The following is a 13125-nucleotide window of genomic DNA, read 5'->3' as shown; positions in this document are numbered from 1 at the left end:
GAGAAAAGTAAAAAAGCATCCTGTTGAGAGAAGCCCTTGATTTCCTCAGACGAGGGTGGCTCTCCCTGGAGCAGCTGTGTCCTTCTCTCTCGCCTATTAATTCTGATGAAGCCTTTATCTCAGTACCATTTCAGAACTGCATTCATCCACCTTTGCCTGGAGGTCAGAAATTGCAGGAAAATCTAAAATTCAGAGAAGTAAACCAACAAGCAAACCTAAAAGAAGAAACTGCCAAACAAAACCTAAGTGAAAATTTATACAGGATCGGTTTTCACAATATCTTAATAACTCCCCCAAGACACCTATCAAAACACACTAACAAATGTCTCTAAGACAAGGAAATGAGTTGGAAGGGAAATGAATATGCATGCAACAGGCAGAACATTCATCACCCTGAGAACTTAATATAGCATTCTAGGAGAGCACTGCCATTTGTAATACAATCTAAGGGTAAAACGATGTGCTAATCCAGTAATCTGACTTACGTGAAGTGGGTTCAGAGCAGACCTATTATTTAAATGTGAAAGATAGATGCTTAAATATGAGAGAAAAATAACATTTTAAGTAAGAAGTCATCAATTCAAATGCCCATGTGGGAAAGAAGTAACATAAATGGGACTGGTGGGGACGGGGCGGTGGTGAGTGGTAGGAAGTTGGGGGCCTGTGGTGAAATGAGAGTTCGCCCTGTCTACAGGGGACATTGACACACAGCACTGTCCCCTGGGGACAAGCTGGAATATGGGCCCTGTATTGCCATATGCCTTAATTTTTCTAAGAAGCCAGAAACCCTGATCTGTATGTAAAATGTCCTGATTCTGAAAACATTATGTGAGTCTGATAACATGTTTCCACGGGCAACATTTCCTCTGTTGGCTTCCAGTTTGCAGCACCTGTTTTGAAAGTCCAAGTTACTTCTTACCTGTCTGAATCCTGAAGAGAGAAAGAGCATCTGAGCCCTGTGAAGTAAAGCTGGAGCATGAACTATACTTCTCCTGGAACATATAGGTATGTATTTATATCTGTATCTGTGTGTGTGTGTGTGTGTGTGTGTGTGTGTGTGTGTGTATACAGTTGACTCTTAAACAGCACAGGTTTTAACCGCAAGGGTCCATTTATACATGGAGTTTTTTCCAATAAATATAATACCTGTATTTTTATTTTAAAGACCTTTATTTTTAAAATTTTATATTGAAGTATAGTTAATTTACAATGTTGTGTTAGTTTCTAATGTACAGCAAAGTGTTTTAGTTATATATATATGTGTGTTTTTCCATATTCTTTTCCATTACAGTTTATTATAGGGCATTGAATATAGTTCCCTGTATTATACAATAGGACCTTGTTGTTTATCTATTTTAGACATAGTAGTTTTTATCCACTAATCCCAAACTCCTAATTTACCCCTCCACCACCCCCTTCCCCCTTTGGTCACCATTAAGTTTGTTTTTTATGGCCATTTTAAAGATCTCTAAATGAAGTATGGGGACAAGTTTGTTTTCAGTTAGAGATCACAGCATCTGGAATCAACGGAACTAGGGTTTGAGTCCTGGTTCTATCCAAACTGTTTCAACTTTCTGCCCCTGGGTGAGACATTTATCAATTCCTTTGTTTTTGAGGCAGAGATAGCAGTACTTGGATTTATGACTGCATGGGGTTTCAGCGCCCCTAACCCCCATGTTATTCAAGGGTCAACTGTGTGTGTGTGTGTGTGTGTGTATACATGTATATACACAAACACGCATATGTAGGTATATGTAAATATGTATGTATAAAATGTCAAGTGCTGATTTTATATAAAGCATTGTGTTAATTACATTACAAACATTATCACACCTAATATTCATCTAAAAGGGTTGTTTTGAGGGTTGTTATTCCCAAATTATAAAGGAGGAAATTGAGACTCAGAGAATACATGACTTTCCTAAGGTCAAAAAGCTGGTAAGTGGAGCCATGGGATTAAATCCAGGTTTGCGGGATGCCATGCCTCTGCTCCCAGCCACCACACTGGACTTCCTCTCATATGAAGGAGACATAAAGGAACAGAGGTGCTGCTTGAGGTTTTGGTTTTTATTTTGTTTTTGTTTTAAGTCTTTTGAATAACTCATCTAATTCAACACTCAACAACATAAAATATACAGTGGAAAGTCTTGGCCATATACTGTCCTCTCTACTTCCAACCCTCTCCACTATCGCTGTCCAAAAGCAAAAACTTTTATAATTTCTTGTTATCATTCAAGAGTTTCCTTACACAAATATATTTATCCCTCCCCAGAAACAAACAAAAGTCTTTTTTTGAGGATGATTAACACAAGTCTAGGCTTCAACATATTTCCATAACTTATTTTTCATATACAACCCCACCTCTCAATGATTGCTAGAAACATGAGGAGACAAGGCCCTGAATAAGAACCAACAGAAACAACAGACAACAGATCCACAGGGAATCTAGCTATTGGAATCATCAGACACAGACTGTACAACACAGTGTTCCCTGCAGAAATGTTCAAGCTTGGCTGATGTCATGTTAATGTAGCAGAGACTTTCTCACAGAACCAGTCACTTGTCCTTCCCATCTCCTTCTAAGAGCTCCCTCCCTCATTTTATCTTTTCCAGAGTCTTCTCTCTTTCCCGAAAGACATCTTCTCTTCTTTTTTTCAAGGTTCTTAGATTTGCCCATAGTGGTTAAACAGGCAGGCTCTGGAAATAGCCTGCCTGGAATTTACTCCTGGCTCCACAATTTACCCAGGGCAAGTTACTTAACCTTTAAGCCTCAATTTCCACATCTATAACCTGCACCTACCTCATAGGGTTGTTATGTGGGTTAAATTAATTGACACAGGCAGTGTATATAAGAGGACATGGAGTTAGACAGTGTTCAATAACTATTAGCTATTAAAACTCCAGATCACTAAGCTTACTGTTAGGGTTATATAGTCAGGGCACACAAGCAACTGCTTCCCTACCTGAAGCTTCTATTATGGGTTTCATTTCCCCCTGGGCTTCAGTCATGTCAATCCCCCCATGACCACCGGCCCCAGGGATCCACTTCCTCTCTAAAGCTGTGACATAAGCTTGGACAGAAATCCACTTACCCCACCCAACACCATAACACCAGTGTCACATGTAGGGGTTTCAAATGTCTTTCTTAATTTATCAAAATACTGAAAGAAAATGAAAGAGAAAGTATGAAACATGTAAACCCTCTGGCTTAAATGGTAGAGGTCTCTATTCCTACCATAACTCAGCCTCCAGCCTACCTGGCCTTGTTCCACTCTGCTCCCCGTCTCAGTATTTTTCTCGCAGCTTCTAAAGGGTGTTGGGAGGGTGTTGGGCTCCTCCTCAATCAGGGCAGTGTCAGCTAGTAGTTAAAAGGGTGTTGGGCTCCTCTCCTTGACCCTTCACTCTCTACTTCTCAGCCCATCTCCCTCCATCTAGGAGAAACCGTGTGGCCTACCACACGAGAGCCACCATTAGGCGTCTCGATTCTTCTGGAACTGAGGCTGAAGAATGAGTCTAATTGGTTTCTGGTAGAAATGACTTCACCCTCAGGTGGGCCCTGGCTCTTCTGTACAAGGAAGAGACCGTCCCCATGATGGGTCAAATGTTATAAGAGTACCGATCAGGTCTGATACATGTTTGCCCTCAGGTGCCCCCCTGGCCAGTCCCCTGCTTTGCCCTGTGTCCTGGGGCCTGACGGCTCCTGGGTGCATTTCCCAGGCTCCCCTGTCAGTGAATGTCCAGCTGGACTTGGCCATGGGAGGTGCTGGAGGGAGACTGGAGTGGGCGGAAGGGAAAAGCTAGAGTCTATCTGCCCCGCTATTCCCAGGATGCTAGGGCAGCAGCTGCACCTCTTCTTCAGCCAGTTTTCCCGACAGGCCCACCATTCCCAGTTTCTACAGGTGAAATTGGCCTCTGAGTTCCAGTGATCTGGCCTCTTCTCTTTGACCCTATAGACTTGGCAAGGAAGTGGCTTCCTGCTGTTGCTAATTTCTAGGTTGCCTCACGGTCCTCAGTCTGGCTTTTTGACTTTTTCTGTCACCTACATAACAAATTACATGCATTAAATCTCCCTGTTTCAAGTAGTCATAGTGGCTTCTGCTTTGCTGGTGGGAACCGTACTGATACAAAGATCTTAATAACGTAATCACGGCATTTTACAGGAAGGATCAAACACCTATGATACCGTGGGCTGTGTGTTCTGTTAAGTTCTATCTTAAAAGACCTTTGAAAAATCTGCTTCCCTTTCCTGATTTCTTTTTATTGCCCAGCCTCTCAAAAGTGTACCCCCTCAGGGCTTCCCTGGCGGCACAGTGGTTGAGAGTCCGCCTGCCGATGCAGGGGACACGGGTTCGTGCTCTGGTCCGGGAAGATCCCACATGCCGCAGAGTGGCTGGGCCCGTGAGCCATGGCCGCTCAGCCTGCGCGCCCGGAGCCTGTGCTCCGTAACGGGAGAGGCCACAACAGTGAGAGGCCCGTGTACTGCAAAAAAAACCAAAAAAACAAAAAACTGTACCCCTTCACCACCACCACATCATCTTAGCCAACTTAAAAGATGCCCTGTGCCCTGGGAGGGTGGAGAAGTCAGAAGCATGACAGGAACCAGGTGTTCCTTTCCTTACCCAACGTACTAGTGATGGAAGGGAAGAAACCAAGCTTCATTTCCTCTCTTCAGTACTTTTCAGCTCACTGTTTAATCTCCTGGCTTCATACTTGTACTCATCTTCTACCACCCCTTCAGAGTAGCTGACCGGGATCTTCTTACATTGTGCAGATCGGCTGACTTCCACAGCGCTGAGTTGCCCAAATTCCCTCTTCCATCGGTATTTCTCTCCATCCTCCTTTGGCAACTTTTTTTCAGGGAGCTTCACATGTCATGGTTTCAGCTCTTAAATATATATGAAATCTCAAACTCATACTTCCAGCCTTGCTTGTCTTCTAAGCTGACAGCTGGAAGGCAAGAATGAATGAGGATGTGTTTCACGGGCCCTGCCCATCGGTGGCCCAGCCCATGCACAGAGGGATCAGGTGCTGGTTTTGTTCTGCCATATCCTCATATTTACGTAATGTCCATTCAACCAAACTGAAACCCTTGAAGCCTTCTTTGGAACTGCTATGATGAGCAATATAGAATTGTTCTTGAGTGGGCGGAGCATGTTAGGGTTAATCCTGCCTTTTCTTTTTATCTCTGCATCCAAACCTCTGGCTTTCCAACCCCTCTATCAACCAGCCCCACCTACCTCTCAGCCTCCCGTTGCAGCCTCCGAAGTCCAAACCTTCGCTCCGGTCAGGCTGGTCTCTTTACTGACCACCTTCACAAGGAAGGCTCACCCCAAACCCCTCCCTTGGACTGGGAAATCACACAGCAGACTGAGGTGAGAGAATGGAGTCTGGGGTCAGACTGCCTGGGTTCAAACCCCTGTTCTATCTCTTACTGATATTGAACAAATGACCACTCTCTGTGCTCTGGTCTCCTCAGCTGTAAAATGGGGGACATAATAATATCTAGATCATAGGGTTGTTGTAAGGAATAAGTGACTAATATGTGTAAAGTACTTAGAACTTTCCCGGCACTTGGGTCACACGTGATTGGAAAATCAGGCAGCGAGGAACTACATCACCTATTTCTCTGCCACAGCTTGGCTATGGTACCATGTAGTCATCAAACAGAAAATGACTTTCTAATTTTAACCAATATTTTATATTTTATTCCAATTGCATAGAAGTGCAAACTGCTGCAAGGTTTAGGAAAAAATTGCTCTGCTTGCAGAAGGATTCTTTTTTCCTCCCTCCTCCCACCCAAATTCTATCCCATTCTTTAAGAGCCAGCATAAGTCCCGTTTCCATGAAACTCTTTTCTGTTGCTTCAACCTACACCAGATTCTCAGTTCTGGACAGGTTTATATGGTAGGTCCACACCATACAGGTTAGTATTGAATTGCTTTTATGGATCAGTGTGTTCTGTTGGGGTCTCCAAGGGGGTCCCCTCAATAAATAGCTGTCCAGTTCTCAGACTGAGTTCTGAACAAATGGAGAACTAGACCAAATGGTTGGCTGGCAGAATCCAGTCATCACCTGTATTGTTGACCAAGCTAAGATGGAGGATGTGCTATAGAGTGAGGGTCAAATGAGCCTGTACCTGCATTAAAAAGATGCACCTCTTCCTCATGGGGTTGTCCCCAAGGTCACCCCACTCCAACTGAGTCACTCCACTTCTCGCGGGGAGGACAAGAATATGAGTGGCCCTGGATATGTTTCAGGAAAAGTCCTCCCCTTGCAAACCAAGAAGTGGGGAAAGACCCACCCCTCTAACAAGGTCTTCCCATGTAAATCATAAACTCTTGTGGGCAGGGCCTGGATCTTAAGCTTCTGCTGCATTCTCTGTAACACTGAGAAGGAAGGGCACATAAGAGCTGTGCAATAATAGTAATTCCAGGATCTGTTCTAATCACTTCCCACATATGAACTTAATCAATCCTTAGAACAATCCTACGAAGCAGCTGATATTAACACTGCTGTTTTCTTGATGAGAAAGCTGAGTCATAGAGCTGAACCCAGTCTGGCCTCAGAGTTCTTGCTTTTAACTACTAGCTGACACTGCCCTGATTGAACTTCAAGGGCAATAGTGCTGGTAGAAGTGGAGATTCTGAGAGTTCAGGAGCTAGATGGGAGCAGCTTCATTAATGTCCAGTTAAGGGAAGTTCTGTATCAACTAATGCTTAGAGAGAATCATTGGAGAAGATTATATAGCCCAATTCCTGTTTTCTAAACTGTCAGAGACTACCAGAAATCCTGTGAAACGATCAGTGAACTGGGAAGGAAGTCTGTTAATTCATCCTACTGAACTAATTTCTTTATGTAATACTTAGTCATGAGTGCAAAAATGAATCAAAGTGGTCACCTTTGATTGAAAAAGAAAATAGTTTCTGGCTCTGATTCTTTTGTCGCTCATATGATTAAACTGCGATTTGTCTTATAATAGGTAAGGTTTTCCTTCATTTCATTGTTTTATAGGATGGTGTGAAAGTTAAAACCCTATCCAAATATTAATTATATTTGACCCCATGATTTTACGTTCTAGGTATTTCTGTGACTTCAGTCTGAATCCAAGTAAAAAAATAGATGTCCTTCAGACGTTTTACCCGTTTACCACTAGAGGGCACTATCTAGTCTTTTATCTCTGAAACAAGCCCTAAGTGTTCTGCTTTGTTTCCCACACGTTTCTCACATATAGGAGGAGCCGTAAAAGGCTGTTATCAATCTGTCTCCGATTTATTATCGGCAAATCGTTTAAAGTAGGAATACATTTCAAGTCAAGCCCGCTGATCTGCTTTATTTTGTGGAGACACCTATTGATTCGGGCCTATTATGGCCTAGCACAGAAGTGCTAGGTGCTTTAAATACATTACTTCTGAATCTCACATTACCCTCCTTTTACAGATGAGGAAATCGAAGCTCAGGAAAGTCGTATAACTTCCCCAAGGTCACACAATTGCACAGCAGTGACTTAATTTAGGCTCTGAACCTAAATCAGGATTGAATACAAAAGGAAACTTTCCACGATGCCACTGACTGATTTCCTGAACTGAGAAGAGGCCCAGAGAGTTTCGTCCACCTGGTGGTTCACTCTGATGATGGGAAGTTATAAGGAGTTGAAGACAAATGATAGTAACAACTCTAAATGTAATTTATAGCTAACAGATTCTAACGAAACAGCCATGGAGATGCACTAGACCCTTTGTTTTAAATTCCACATAATCTAATCTGTTCCCACCCTGCTTGCTTGAATGTAATTAGTGGGGTCGTTTAAGGGGCCAGATAAAACAAGGCAGTTTATTTCATAAAGGAATCGTGTATTCTGCCTTAGACCTGACCTTCTGCTGACCTTCCTCAGCTACTCTTTCTTGGGTGATCAAGATACAAGTGGGGGCTTCCCTGGTGGCGCAGTGGTTGAGAGTCCGCCTGCCGATGCAGGGGACACGGGTTCGTGCCCCGGTCTGGGAAGATCCCACATGCCGTGGAGCGGCTGGGCCCGTGAGCCATGGCCGCTGAGCCTGTGCGTCCAGAGCCTGTGCTCCGCAACGGGAGAGGCCACAACGGTGAGAGGCCCGCGTACTGCAAAAAAAAAAAAAAAAAAATACAAGTATAAATGCCTAGGAAAGGGACCATTTTTAGTGGTGACATCTATGGGTCTTGATAGTACAATCTCTGTTATGAAGCGATACTGTAATGACTTCCTATATTTCCACAAGCATGGCTGCATTTGACAGTGATGTGCATAAATTTACTCATAAACTCACACTAAGTAATGACTCCATTGAAATTGATCAGGCATGTACTTTATAATCATTTCCGGTATTGTCCTGAATCTAAACCTGTTCACTAAGATCATAATGAGCTTAGAAGTATTATAACGCCCTTGCATTTCTTGGTCTAGGTGCTGTTTAATAAGGTGCTTATATTATTTTCTATGAGGAGAGAGAAAATAAAATTTCAGTCCTGACTGTACCAATTATATATAGAAAAAGGAATCCAGAGTCATCCTGTATGAAGTACATCCTACCGAGAGATAAAACTACTTAATCTTCAAGGAAAAGAATAAAGAGCACACACTATCAGTGAGAGTTGTTTTGTATACAGGGCCGAGAATTATCATTTTTGTTCTGTAATCTTAGGCTACCAAGCCATTCCATATTTAGCCTGTGAAATGTAACATCATAGAGCTAAAAAATCTGAAGAAAAAATGTTCAAGGAAACTTTATACATTCCACACATATTCCAAACACATTTCAATTGAGTTAGACATCAGGCACTTTCAGTCTAGAAATGTCTTCAGCTGGGATCAGGTTTTTAATTCCCGCTTCTCCTCTGGAATCTTGGAGCAGCTGTTGTTTCCCAAATGAGCTTGTTAGTGTAGATTTGTTTTCTAAATTACTACTTTATTCTAATGATAAATAAGCTAGTTAATTCCATTAACTAAGAGCCTCTGAAAGGAAGCAATAACATCTAAGGATTTTTTATTATTGAAATATAGTTGATGTACAATACTGTTAGTTTCAGATGTACTACATAGCGATCTGATATTTGCGTATATTACAAAACGATCACCTTGATAAGCCTAGTAACCCTCTGTCCCCATACAAAATTATTACAATATTATTGATCATATTCCTTATGCTGTATATGATATCCCTGTGGCTTATTTATTTTATAACTGCAGGTGTGTTTCTTCTTAATCCCCTTCACCCTCTGGCAATCTAAAAAACAAACAAAAACAGACTCATAAATACAGCATCTAAGGATTTTAAGATCTGTCTGTAGAAGCATGGCCTGCCGTGCAGAGCTGTTCTATCACAATATCAGTGCAAGAAGTAGACCCAAGCGTGCATGTGAAACAGACCCAATGATGGTCTATTTTGGTCACTGGCATTCCGAGGCCTCAGGCCCCTCTCCTGGGCCTGAGATTCATTCTTCCTTATTCAAGGCAGCAACAGCTGCGTTCTCGACAGAAGCACGATCCAAATCATAGCAGATCAGGTGACTCAAAGTTTTCATTCTGATGAGATGAGAATGCAAACTAGCTCAGTGATTCCTGGGGAACTCTGCATCACTTTTAAAGCTTCAGGTTCAATTATCGTAAGTGGAATGAGTGGAATATGAATAAGGGAATGCGATTTTAATTGCATGTTTTATTTTGAAATGATTGAAGATTCACATGCAGTTGTAAAAAGTAGTTTTCCTGTACCCTTTTCCTGTTTACCTCTGGACATCTTGCCGGACTCTAGTACAATGCCACAGTCAAGATACAGAACTGAATATAATTTCCTAGGAAAGTAATACTCCGGAGATCAGACCCGTGGCCTCTTTATCTACGATCTGTCAGTGGCATCAGGGACACTATGGGAGAAGAGAGGAGTAGTTTCTCTCAGATACTATCCTTAAAACTTAAGTATACCCCAACCTTTGCAGTTATCTTAAATCGCTTCTAAGAGGGAGCTGGTCATGAGCACATCTAATTCTTGTCTGCTGAACACCTTTCACTTTTGCCCTTGCAGAGCCACTTTCCAACCTCCTCCGCCCTGCCTTGTGCCGCCGGGGCAGCCAGCAGGGAGCTGACTTGTGTGGGCTGCACCAACGACTCCTGGACCGTCTGGCTCCCAGGTGGGTTTGGCGGAAACCCAGAGGGCAGGAGGAGAGTGAAGCCAGCAGGTATGCCCTTGGCCCTGCCAAGCATCCTTGGATCGCTGGGTCCCCCTCGGAAGGCCACGGCTCCCAATGGACAGCCTTTTCCACAAAGAACCTCCCCTGCGTGCCCTCCCTGCCCTCACCCCTGCAGGCCTGGTGGCAGGTGGTGCCTCAAGGTCCCTCTGGTGCTCCCCCCATCCCTGGCCACAATTCTGTCAAGAGTCCCTTCATCAAGCGTTTTCTGTCTCTCCCCTTGAGTCTGTCATCTGTTTTCTCCCGAGACCCCAACCGTTACATTCAGCGACCACCACCTTCTTCCTATTTCTCTCCTCCTCCTTGCTTTATGGACACCAATCTCCCTGGTTTTTCTACTCAGACATGGAGAGGAAGTCAAGAATGACACCCCAGGAAACCCCAACATTTAAAAGGAGAGCAGTGGTAACGAAGAGAATAGGATGCGTGGCAGATACTCCCAGACTGTCAAACTCTTGAGTCCTAGCTTACCAGCACCTTTTTTGTGCTCCAGAAGCTTCTTTCTGGAGGCCCACAGAAGCCCCAAACTAAACACTTCATGGTGAACGCTGTGATGAGCTGCCCAGATCCCTCCTGAGGAATAAAGGACTGAATCACCCAGCTGGGGAGAATATTGTTGGTAAATAGCCTACAGCGGACTGCCCTCTTCGGGGGCTGCCTTAGCTGAAGGAAGCGGCCTCATCCAAATCCTCCTCCTCCGAGGAGCGGCCTGCACCCCATGACTAGTCAGCGAGTCAGATATAAAGGCCTGGCCTCCTTGGCCCAACTCAGGACAAATCTTATTCCTTATCTATGGCCACATGACCTCCAAACTAGCAACTTAAAACAACATTTATTATCTCACATTTCTGGAGGCTGGGAATGCAGGAGTGCCTTAGGTTCTGTCTCAGGATTTCCCATGAGGTCGCAGTCATCTGAGAAGGGCCCACTTCACTGTTGGCAGAAGGCTTCGGTTTCTCACTACCTGGGTCCCTCCTCGGGGTTGCTCACGTGGCAGTGACTGCTGCGTCAAAATCCCCTTTCCCATGGAAAGTGGGCTTCCTTAGTGATTTCAGCCCATTGCTCTAACTTTCTGGCCCTCTCAGTTCTTAGAACTGTTACTTCCAGCTGTTAAAACAATGACTTCCTACCCCCAAGATTCAGTGTCTCAAAGCTCTAGTTTCATCCCCAATCACTGTCTCTCTTCTCTCCCATCTCCTCTCCTGACCCCGCAGCAGAATAGGGCTGTGGATGCGGTCTGGCCCACACAGACCTGCCCATGTCTTTCCATCACATACCCCTCTGATAGAGCTCAGGAAGGAGGGTTAAGGAAGGGAGAGGGGACTTGCGGGACCCAGCTTACTGTCCTTGTGCTCAGTGTGGGCAGATGGAGGCTGACAAATTCATCTGACAAGGAATTTGCTCCCAAGCAGCAGCTCTGGGTGTTAGGGGCCCCTCACGAGAGAGCTTCATTCTCAGCGTCAGGCCCAGCCCCTGAGCTGGCAGCCATCTATCCCATTCCTCTTTGCTGTGGCTTTCCCAGGTAAGAACAACGCTCCAAATATGATCTACTCACCACAGCCAACTCCTGCATCGTCAGGCACATGTGGGATCCATCTTCCAAACCTGAAGGTTCAACCTGCTTCACCCAGCAGTCCCACACCACAGCATCTCTCCCCCATGTGCATTTCCTCTACCCTGGTAGCACGGGGGCTGCACAGTGAGCCTGTGCCCTCTAACTGTCCAGACAGGGACCGGCACAGGCGGAGACCCACACACCTGGGAGCAGTTCTCTTGTCAGCTCCTCCCCTTGGCTCTGAGGATGAGAGGTAGCCCAGGGCCACCCTGCCCTGTTCTGGAAAATAAGTAGTTCTACGTGAGTAACGTACTTCTACAAAAGGCAACAGCCTTCTCCCTTTCAGCCTCATCTTATATTAGGGTGGGATGTGGCGGCGCTTGTTCTGCTTCCTGGTTTCTCTTAGCAAGCCCTGCTGGGGATGTATGGCCCTAACAGCTGTGATTCTAGGAATTTAGAATGTGGGGTATTTAGCTCATTTGATCCTCAGCTGTGAGCTTTAGGGCAGCCTTAGTCACCAATACTTAGCAGCTGTCACCCATGTTTAAAATTAATCATCTTTCTCCCAACCACACTCTGATGCCTATTAGTTATTTTGGTAAAAGTTATCACGTTCCTTCCTGTAGGGTGATCAACTGCCCTGGGATGACGGAGCATCTGTACTGAAAGCATGATACTCCAGAGAACTTAGAAAGGTCAGTCACCTTACTTCCCATGTCAATGACTCCAGCCAGAACCTGTGAGTAATTCAATTCCTTCCTGTCTTCATGGCCCCTGCTCTGTTACTTAGTGGTGGTGTTCCTCTACCTTTAATAGCCCTAGTATCTATGCCCCCTTTTTCCATTCTGCAACCATCTTATGCTACTCAACTTCATGTCTCACCGGAATCACCTGGGACAATTTATAACTACTGATATCTGGATTCCATCTCCAGAGATTCTGGTTCAAATGGTCTGGGGTGGGCCCTGGACAGTTACCGGGCAATTCTTGTGTGCATTCTCCCAACTGAATGACTGCTAATCTGAATGATCTTCCCTACTCCAGAGTTTCCCCCTCTAATCCATCCTTCACACTGCAGCCAGAATTATCTTTCTAAAACACAAAGCTGACCATGTCAGAGCCCGACATAAAACTACGCTCTGGGCCCCCCCTCCCCATTGCATTCAGGATAAAGCCTTAACTGCTCAGCCTGACGGAAGGGGAGCAGAGCATGGGAGATGGCAGCTGGAGAGGGAGGCAGAGCCCGATCATGCAGTACCTGGACCCTTTGGCTGAGCTACTTGCATCGTTTCTGTGCACATCCACCATGCTCTATGGCAACACCATCTTTTGCTCATTGAGAAACTATTTACTGA

At 44.7% G+C, this 13125-nt stretch overlaps 1 long non-coding RNA gene across 1 annotated transcript in view; it reads left to right on the top strand.

The window, feature by feature from the left end:
- Window positions 1-12443, top strand: part of LOC137220676 (uncharacterized) — a 28305-nt gene extending 15862 nt beyond the window's left edge. Inside the window, exons 3-5 of the long non-coding RNA XR_010941738.1 lie at window positions 881-1005; window positions 10053-10158; window positions 12397-12443. This is a non-coding gene — a long non-coding RNA (uncharacterized lncRNA). The remainder of the gene's footprint in view (window positions 1-880; window positions 1006-10052; window positions 10159-12396) is intronic.
- The last annotated feature ends 682 nt before the right edge of the window (window positions 12444-13125 follow it).

Source organism: Pseudorca crassidens, chromosome 3, assembly GCF_039906515.1.
Source record: "Pseudorca crassidens isolate mPseCra1 chromosome 3, mPseCra1.hap1, whole genome shotgun sequence".
Lineage (NCBI taxonomy): Eukaryota > Metazoa > Chordata > Mammalia > Artiodactyla > Delphinidae > Pseudorca > Pseudorca crassidens.
Note: the sequence above shows the minus strand (reverse complement) of the source record. Positions and strands in the feature narration are given on the sequence as shown.